This window comes from Amia ocellicauda, chromosome 14, assembly GCF_036373705.1.
Source record: "Amia ocellicauda isolate fAmiCal2 chromosome 14, fAmiCal2.hap1, whole genome shotgun sequence".
Classification (NCBI taxonomy): domain Eukaryota; kingdom Metazoa; phylum Chordata; class Actinopteri; order Amiiformes; family Amiidae; genus Amia; species Amia ocellicauda.
This window is the reverse complement of record NC_089863.1, coordinates 3,228,368-3,237,443: the sequence shown is the minus strand read 5'-3', so window position 1 is coordinate 3,237,443 and position 9,076 is coordinate 3,228,368. Positions and strand designations below refer to the sequence as shown.

At 50.4% G+C, this 9,076-nt stretch overlaps 1 protein-coding gene across 1 annotated transcript in view; it reads right to left on the bottom strand.

Annotated features, from left to right (window-relative positions):
• kdm6ba (lysine (K)-specific demethylase 6B, a) overlaps nt 1-5,226 on the bottom strand; it is a 69,611-nt gene extending 64,385 nt beyond the window's left edge. The window contains exons 1-3 of the mRNA XM_066722378.1: nt 4,615-5,226; nt 1,853-2,067; nt 1,527-1,636 (exon numbers count right to left, since the gene is read on the bottom strand). The gene's annotated coding sequence lies outside the window, so the exon portion shown is untranslated. The remainder of the gene's footprint in view (nt 1-1,526; nt 1,637-1,852; nt 2,068-4,614) is intronic.
• Nucleotides 5,227-9,076: the final 3,850 nt, after the last annotated feature.

Genomic DNA, 9,076 nt, shown 5'->3' with positions numbered 1-9,076 from the left:
CACACACTGATTGATTTAATCTGTCAAGTGTAGCTTCATTAACATTCGCTCCCTCTCTCTCACACACAAACAGAATTCAGCAAAATAAAAATGGATTGATTGATTGTTTGATTGATTGATGTGTCAAGGGTGCTCCCACAGACCCCTGCCCGTCACTGGCTGTGGCCCCGCGGCACCAGCAGGCCCTCGTCACAGAGCCACTCCACACCCTGACTCTGCCTGTCTCTCTCTCTCTCTCCGTCTGTTTCTATCCATCTCTCTCTGTTTCTGTCTCTTCGTCTCAATAAAAGCAAGTACAGAATTCTCTCTCTCTCTCTCTCCTCCTGCAGAACGAACACACTCTCTCTCTTGCTCTCTCTCTCCTTCTGTAGAGCGAACACACTCTCTCCCTCTCGCTCTGTCCTCTTGCAGAACAAACACTGCCTCTCTCTCTCTCTCTGTGTTCTGTAAAGAAAGAGACGTGTCCAGAGGGAGGGAGGGAGGAAGAGGGGCCCAGTCTTCCGGACCCGTCGCCCACCACTTCCTGTCCAGCTTCCTGACTCCGACACTCTCACTGCCCACCCACAATGCACTGCGGCTCCGAACAATGCCGCACCGTACGCCGAGAAACAGCACCCCCCCGGGAGGATATGAGAGAGTCAGAGGAGTCGTGAAACCCATTCTTAAACAGCCGGCCAATCAGAGGCCAGCGCCGGGCGAGTCGAGGTCAAGTGCGGCCGACGCCCAACTTCCTGACCGCCCGGAGCAGTGCATTGTGGGCCGTGCTGGTATTTGCAGATGTAGAGTAGAAATAACTGAAGGAATCAACCGTCACAACGCTGTCACTGGACACTTTACCCCCTCGCTCGAGTCCCACAGGCCAATTAACAGCACAGCCTAATTAATTCACTAATTAACTAACAGGGGAAATTAGGGGAGGGTCTCTGTACCCCCTGGAGCCACAACATTAGCCAGCATTGAGACCCGGGGAGGAAAAGTGCAGATCAGAGAGGAACGAACCCTGAGAGAGGAAACCAGAGCCGCCCTCTGAGAGACAGGCGGATAGAGAGAGAGAGCGAGAGAAAGAGACGCAGACTGTGTGTGTGTGAGAGAGAGAGAGAGAGAGAGAGCGAGGAGGTAGTGGGAGGTAGGAAGAGAGAGAGAGAGGCAGACCGTGAGAGAGAGAGGGTGAGGGATCACTTACACGGTGAGAAAGACAGGAAAGAGACAGGGCGCTGGGGGGGCAGGCAGACAGACGGAAGGGAGGGAAGGGGTTGTAATGTGAGAGGGAGAGTGAGAAAGAGAAAGAGAAAGAGGGAGGGGGTCAGGAAGAGAAGGAGGGACAGTCGACGGCAGAAACAAAACCAGACTGCTAAAACACCGGCGGCCGTCCCTGTCCTCCGACTCTGTGTTACATCCCGATTCCGACACCAGAAAACAAAAGCAATCCGGGAGCAACTCGACAGCAACTCGACAGCAACCCTGGCAAATTGACTGACACCCCCGCAGCGTGGAACCCCACTGTAGGAAAAGAGCTCAGGGCCTACCTTGGCTGCCAGAGCCGCCCAGCCTGTGCTGGAGGGGAAGGGGAACGAGGGATTCCTTATTCCTTCCTGGGGCGGGAGAGAGGGAGAGAGGGAGGAGGGTCTCGGGGGCCCTTGGGAACGGCAAGAGAGAGATAAAATCAGGGGCAATCCTTGGGGTGATCTGAGTCTTCTGTGATTAATTGGTTAATTGAACTAATTCGTCTAATTAGGATACACGATTTGCAGTACTCTGTGTCAATTGTGTATCTCGGTGTGAACTCTATGCTGTTTGTCCCCTCTGGGGCTCCGTACATTAGCTCCTCTCAACAGCAGCTTCGGACACTCACCTGCCTTGCTGGCTGGGGCCCCGCCTCCGCCCTCCTCTCATTGGCTCCTCACAGAGGGCGCACTGGTCCATTGGCTCAAGACGAGCTCCTCCTCCTCTCGCCGCCTGGCTGCCGCAGACCGGCGTCTCTCCCATCGCTTCTTCCCAGGGAGACCCTTTCATTGGCCACGACTCGTTCCATGGGCTCCCGGAGCGCGGGGCGGGCTCTCCTCATCCCTGACACACAAACACACCAAATAAAGTTGAGGTTTCAGTGTAATGAATAGTTTTCCTCATGGCGCATGCAGAAATACAACATATTTATTAGCACATGCCTGGCTTCACCCCGAGCGCCTTCCAGTCACAAAACACACACACTAGTGGAGCGGCACAGCTGGACAACGCAAATAACACAAAGCACACACACGTCGTCTTTTTAACGCTCCTGTCCGGCCACAAATCTTCCCACGAGAGCCGGAGTGTTGTTCTGGTCCTGGGTTCGGCTCAGGCTGCTCCCCAGCGGGGCTCGTGCCGCTGTTTTGTCGGTTTCTGGGTGAAACCCACTTCACACTCTGCAGCGCGCCGCAGTCACGGGCTCCAGCCCACCAGGACTAGCTCCCGTCTCCCCCTCAAACTGATTGTGCCTCCTTCAGCGCCAGAGAGAAGAAGTTTCTGGAATCCAGCGTTTTGTTTCGTCTGGCGCCCTCTAGTGGGCTTCTGACCGCCCTGTGCCTCGGAGGATTTCCCACAGTGCTGGCTGCCCGAGGCCACCGACTTTTCTCGCTCAGATTGCATGCTCTCAATTACTTAATTGGTTTAAAACTGAATTGCTTCATTGGAGGACAAATTGGGCACCTTTCTCTCTCTCTCTCTCTCTCTCTCTTTATATAAAAAATTCAATCCAGACAGAACTTTCCAGAAAGGGAAGACACATAAATCTGAGTACACGTGTCACCAGATACAGACACCGCTCCACCGCCCCGGCAGATCTAAGAGCTGGAGGATCGGTCGGGGGTCTGCAGCCCCGGTCCTGGAGAAGCACAGATCCCAGGGGTTTCGCTGCCACTTGGTCCAGCAGCCGGATTAAAGTATCCCGCCTGGAGAACAAGTCCGTCCCGCATGAGGGTTGTGATGTGAATGACTTCTGAGTAAAACATGTCCAAAGGCAACCCTTTAATGGCCAGTTTGGAAGTCAGACGACCAAAAAGACGTTGCTGTAACTCGTGGCTTTTGAATACGGCTGCAGAGGGACCCTCCCTGATGGGAAGCGGTCGCACAATGGGTCGCACGATCCAGGGAAGGTGTGAGAGCGTGGAGGGAGATCTTGAGTCACTCGCACCCGACAGCCTGTTCTAGAACCGTGTGGGGAAGTTCGGTGTGGATCCGTGCCGCGCCGCTCCGGGGCAAAGGGGTGCTGGTTGACCCTTTCCAAGCAGGTCCACCACCTCATAAGGAACTGTCCAATCACCTGCTCTCTCAGTTCCTCTTCCTCTCTCCTACCCTCTCAGTCTATCACCCTCTCTATCACTCTCTCTCCTCCTCTCAGTCTCTCTCCCTCCTTCTCTCTCTTCTTCTATCAACCTCTCTATCACTCCCTCTATTTTTTTCCTCCTCTGTCTCTCTCCTTCTATCACCCTCTATCAGTCCCTCCTTCTCTGTCCTCCCTTCTCAGTCTCTCCCTCCTTCTGTCTCTCTCCTTCTATCACCCTCTCTATCACTCCCTCCTTCTCCCCCCCCGACTCAGTCTCTCTCCCTCTATCGTCCTCTCCATCTCTCCCTCCCTCCCTCGCTTTCCCGTGCGAGTGAGTGAGAGGAGTGGATTGTTTGGAGTATAAAGGACCAGGTCAAGTTGCTCTGCTTTTTCAGGTTTCAGATTATTGGACTCACTCTTCCAGGCTGAAGCATATCGTTTACTCGGGTGTGTAATTTACTGCGATCTGTTTTTTTTACTTATATATATATATATATATATATATATATATATATATATATATATATATATATATATATATATATATATATATATGTGCTCCACGGAACTCGGGCCCCCTCTGCAGGCGACTAGGTCGCACTACAGGAAGAAAAGGGGGAGGTGGCGACGAAGGAGAGAAGAAAAAAACAGAAAAAATAAATTCAAATGTTCTTCCTGGAAATTCTGCAAACCCGCCACAATGTGACCACATGACATTTCAGATGCGACACTCCTCCCAATTCAGGCCCCGATTCACCAGATTTCTCAGCAGCAACAAAAACAGAAACTAGATTTGGGAGGAAAAGAGCAGATAGAAGCAGCCGTTAGAATGATCATGGTGAGAGGAGGGACGCGGCTTGTGGACATCCTAACGTGGGAATGGAAAAAAAAAGAAAACGTGCACAGAAACGTGGGCTTCCCTCTGGAATCTCACGGATTGCAACAGAAACTCCCCCTCGCAGGCGAAGCGCAGAGTTCCCGTAAGAGAGGGAGAGAGGGGGGGACAGGGAGAGAGGGAGAAAAGAAGGGAAACGCAGTTTCCAGCGCACACGCATTTACTAAAACGCATCCATCTTTAACCGCAAGATATGCAAATCGGGGGAGATGAAATGAAATAAAAAGTTGACGTGCCTGCGTGTGGCAGCCCCCGGCCCTGTGCAGACACGACGAGCAGGGCTGTCAGCTCTCATCTGCGCACTCTCTCAATGGCACAACTCTGCGTCTGTCCCAGCCCTCCCACAGAAAGCGCTGCATTTGCAAGGCAATCCTTCATAAAACACAAAGTTGTGAAGTGTGTGAAAGTGGTGTCTCACCTGGCGGATGGATGCCCTCTCTCTCTCTCTCTCTCTCTCTCTGGGAGATGCTGCTGCATTGATCGCACTCACATCCCCGCTCTCCTCCTCCGTGATTGACAGCTCTGCGGCCACGCAGTCTGAAAATGCACCCAAAATTACATAATAGCGCCGCGTCCAGCACAACAACACGGGCTCGGCGCTCCCGCACAGGCACATGCGATGCCCACACGTATGATGCACAGCGCTGTGTGTGGACGCGTATGTTTATATCCAGGGCTCTTCCTGACGCCCGGCCAGGTCCCCCCCACCTCCACAACACGCCGGTCCCCACGGGTGCCGTTTCCGCTCATGCACACACATGTTCGGCCACATATGAACGCTGCAGAAAGCCCGGCGATGCCAGCCTTGCCGTTTGGAAATCCGGATTTCAGCCAGAAAATTCGCAATCCGCCCCGGCGCGCAGTTCCCCCGGCGGCGGGGAGTCGGTCGTGGATGCCGGCGGTACCGGGGGGACTCGGGGTTGTGTTTTTGAGGCCAGTGGGGGGAAAAAAGTGAGGAAGCTGTGAAATTGCGCAGTTTTTATTCCACCGCAACGCAGATACACTCTCTCTCTCCCTGGCGCGCTCGCTGTCTCTCTCTCTCTTTCCCTCCCTCCCTCCCTCTCTCTCTCTCTCTCTCTCTCTCTCTCCTCCTCTCGCAGGTTTATTTCAGAGAGGCGGCCCCGCCCCCACTGTACGCAGCTCTGATGACTGTACTCTGTGGAGAAACTGAGGACGGGCTGGAGTTTCACCGGCGCGGCTCGGCGTTTTGTTTTCGTTTTTTCAGGAGAGATGCGTCTCTTTTGCTCACTTATCTAAAGTATGAAGTGCACATAGAGAGACAGAGACAGAGATATATGTTGATAGATATATTTCACATTTATATAAATACGTGTCCTTTTTAATTGCTTTAATTATTTTCTTTCTTTCTCCAAATGAGTATCATTATGAACTGAAAGATGCATAATAGGGGGAGGGGACACCAGATCCCATCTCTTTCTTACGTGCAGCTACACACTGAATGAATGAAGGTGCAACAGAGCAGTTGTGCTACTGGACGAGTTTGCGAAGTCAGAAGTCGGGTTTTTAGGATGATCTGTCCACTTTGGAAGTTATCGACCACATCAAACCAGAGGAGCTTTTCCAGATCAGCAGGGACACACGCACCCGGGGACACAAATGGAAATTGGGCTTCAAGGCATTCAAGACAGAAAACAGGAGACACTTCTTCACACAGAGAGGCGTCACAATCTGAACAAACTCCCCAGCGATGTGGCTGAAGAGACAATGTGGGAACATTCAGAAACAGACGGGATAGGATCCTTGGATCACTTAGTTATTAATGGACACCAAACGAGCACGGTGGGGCGAATGGCCTCCTCTCGACTGGACACTTTCTCATGTTCTTACTAGTTTCCCAGCACAGCTCCTGACTCAAACGGTCTCAGTGTTTTCGACGCACAGACCCAGTGCCCACATATTTGGGCACAACCAATGTGTCGTCCGTACCATTCAGCCAACGAATACAAAAACAAACCCTTACACAACTGACAACGTCTCATGGGGATAACACAGTAAAGAAGAATTCTTCATTCGTTTATTTATTGGCAATTTTTTTATACTGAATTAAATCAGGGGAACATTTGGTTTCCAACACAAATTACAACAGGTATAAACAGGTATAAACAGATATAAACTGGTAACAACAGGTTGCAACAGATAAAAGGTTTAAAATATAAATGAAAATACTCTTCATATCTTAAAACTTCAAGTGTAAAAGCTTTCAGAGCACAAATCTGAAAATGAAACACTGTCAGCTAAATAAAGATGCAGAAATGAACCAGGAACAGGAACAACACGTTTTGGGTGTTTTTATTGGATTGGTGTGAATGTGGTAGTGTTTGTTGGTGTCAGTGTTTGGATCTTATTAATAGACTGTATTGCTGTTAAGAGTGTGATTAACAGTGTCTGTACTGGTGTGTGTGTGAGATTCTCAGTCTGTACTGGTGTGTGTGGGATTCTCAGTGTGTACTGGTGTCAGCAGTGGGATTCTCAGTCTGTACTGGTGTCAGCAGTGGGATTCTCAGTGTGTATTGGTGTGTGTGGGATTCTCAGTCTGTACTGGTGTGTGTGTGGGATTCTCAGTCTGTACTGGTGTGTGTGTGGGATTCTCAGTGTGTATTGGTGTGTGTGGGATTCTCAGTCTGTACTGGTGTGTGTGTGGGATTCTCAGTCTGTACTGGTGTGTGTGTGGGATTCTCAGTCTGTATTGGTGTCAGAAGTGGGATTCTCAGTCTGTATTGGTGTCAGCAGTGGGATTCTCAGTCTGTATTGGTGTTAGTGGTGGGATTCTCAGTCTGTACTGGTGAGTGTGTGGGATTCTCAGTCTGTACTGGTGTGTGTGTGGGATTCTCAGTCTGTACTGGAGTGTGTGTGAGATTCTCAGTCTGTACTGGTGTCAGCAGTGGGATTCTCAGTCTGTATTGGTGAGTGTGTGGGATTCTCAGTCTGTACTGGTGAGTGTGTGGGATTCTCAGTCTGTATTGGTGTGTGTGTGGGATTCTCAGTCTGTACTGGTGAGTGTGTGGGATTCTCAGTCTGTATTGGTGTGTGTGTGGGATTCTCAGTCTGTACTGGTGTGTGTGTGGGATTCTCAGTCTGTACTGGTGTGTGTGTGGGATTCTCAGTCTGTATTGGTGTGTGTGTGGGATTCTCAGTCTGTATTAGTGTCAGCAGTGGGATTCTCAGTCTGTATTGGTGTGTGTGTGGGATTCTCAGTCTGTACTGGTGTGTGTGGGATTCTCAGTCTGTACTGGTGTGTGTGTGGGATTCTCAGTCTGTACTGGAGTGTGTGTGAGATTCTCAGTCTGTATTGGTGTCAGCAGTGGGATTCTCAGTCTGTATTGGTGTGTGTGTGGGATTCTCAGTCTGTATTGGTGTCAGAAGTGGGATTCTCAGTCTGTACTGGTGTGTGTGTGGGATTCTCAGTCTGTACTGGTGTGTGTGTGGGATTCTCAGTCTGTACTGGTGTGTGTGTGGGATTCTCAGTCTGTATTGGTGTGTGTGTGGGATTCTCAGTCTGTATTAGTGTCAGCAGTGGGATTCTCAGTCTGTATTGGTGTGTGTGTGGGATTCTCAGTCTGTACTGGAGTGTGTGTGAGATTCTCAGTCTGTATTGGTGTCAGCAGTGGGATTCTCAGTCTGTATTGGTGTGTGTGTGGGATTCTCAGTCTGTATTGGTGTCAGAAGTGGGATTCTCAGTCTGTACTGGTGTGTGTGTGGGATTCTCAGTCTGTACTGGTGTGTGTGTGGGATTCTCAGTCTGTACTGGTGTGTGTGTGGGATTCTCAGTCTGTATTGGTGTGTGTGTGGGATTCTCAGTCTGTATTGGTGTCAGGGGTGGGATTCTCATTGTGTATTGGTGTGTGTGTGGGATTCTCAGTCTGTACTGGTGTGTGTGGGATTCTCAGTCTGTACTGGTGTGTGTGTGGGATTCTCAGTCTGTACTGGTGTGTGTGTGGGATTCTCAGTCTGTATTAGTGTCAGCAGTGGGATTCTCAGTCTGTACTGGTGAGTGTGTGGGATTCTCAGTCTGTACTGGTGAGTGTGTGAGATTCTCAGTCTGTACTGGTGTGCGTGTGGGATTCTCAGTCTGTATTGGTGTGTGTGTGTGATTAACAGTGTCTGTACTAGTGTGTGTGTGAGATTCTCAGTCTGTACTGGTGTGTGTGGGATTCTCAGTGTGTACTGGTGTCAGCAGTGGGATTCTCAGTCTGTACTGGTGTCAGCAGTGGGATTCTCAGTGTGTATTGGTGTGTGTGGGATTCTCAGTCTGTACTGGTGTGTGTGTGGGATTCTCAGTCTGTACTGGTGTGTGTGTGGGATTCTCAGTGTGTATTGGTGTGTGTGGGATTCTCAGTCTGTACTGGTGTGTGTGTGGGATTCTCAGTCTGTACTGGTGTGTGTGTGGGATTCTCAGTCTGTATTGGTGTTAGAAGTGGGATTCTCAGTCTGTATTGGTGTCAGCGGTGGGATTCTCAGTCTGTATTGGTGTTAGTGGTGGGATTCTCAGTCTGTACTGGTGAGTGTGTGGGATTCTCAGTCTGTACTGGTGTGTGTGTGGGATTCTCAGTCTGTACTGGAGTGTGTGTGAGATTCTCAGTCTGTACTGGTGTCAGCAGTGGGATTCTCAGTCTGTATTGGTGAGTGTGTGGGATTCTCAGTCTGTACTGGTGAGTGTGTGGGATTCTCAGTCTGTATTGGTGTGTGTGTGGGATTCTCAGTCTGTACTGGTGAGTGTGTGGGATTCTCAGTCTGTATTGGTGAGTGTGTGGGATTCTCAGTGTGTATTGGTGTGTGTGTGGGATTCTCAGTCTGTACTGGTGTGTGTGTGGGATTCTCAGTCTGTATTAGTGTCAGCAGTGGGATTCTCAGTCTGTATT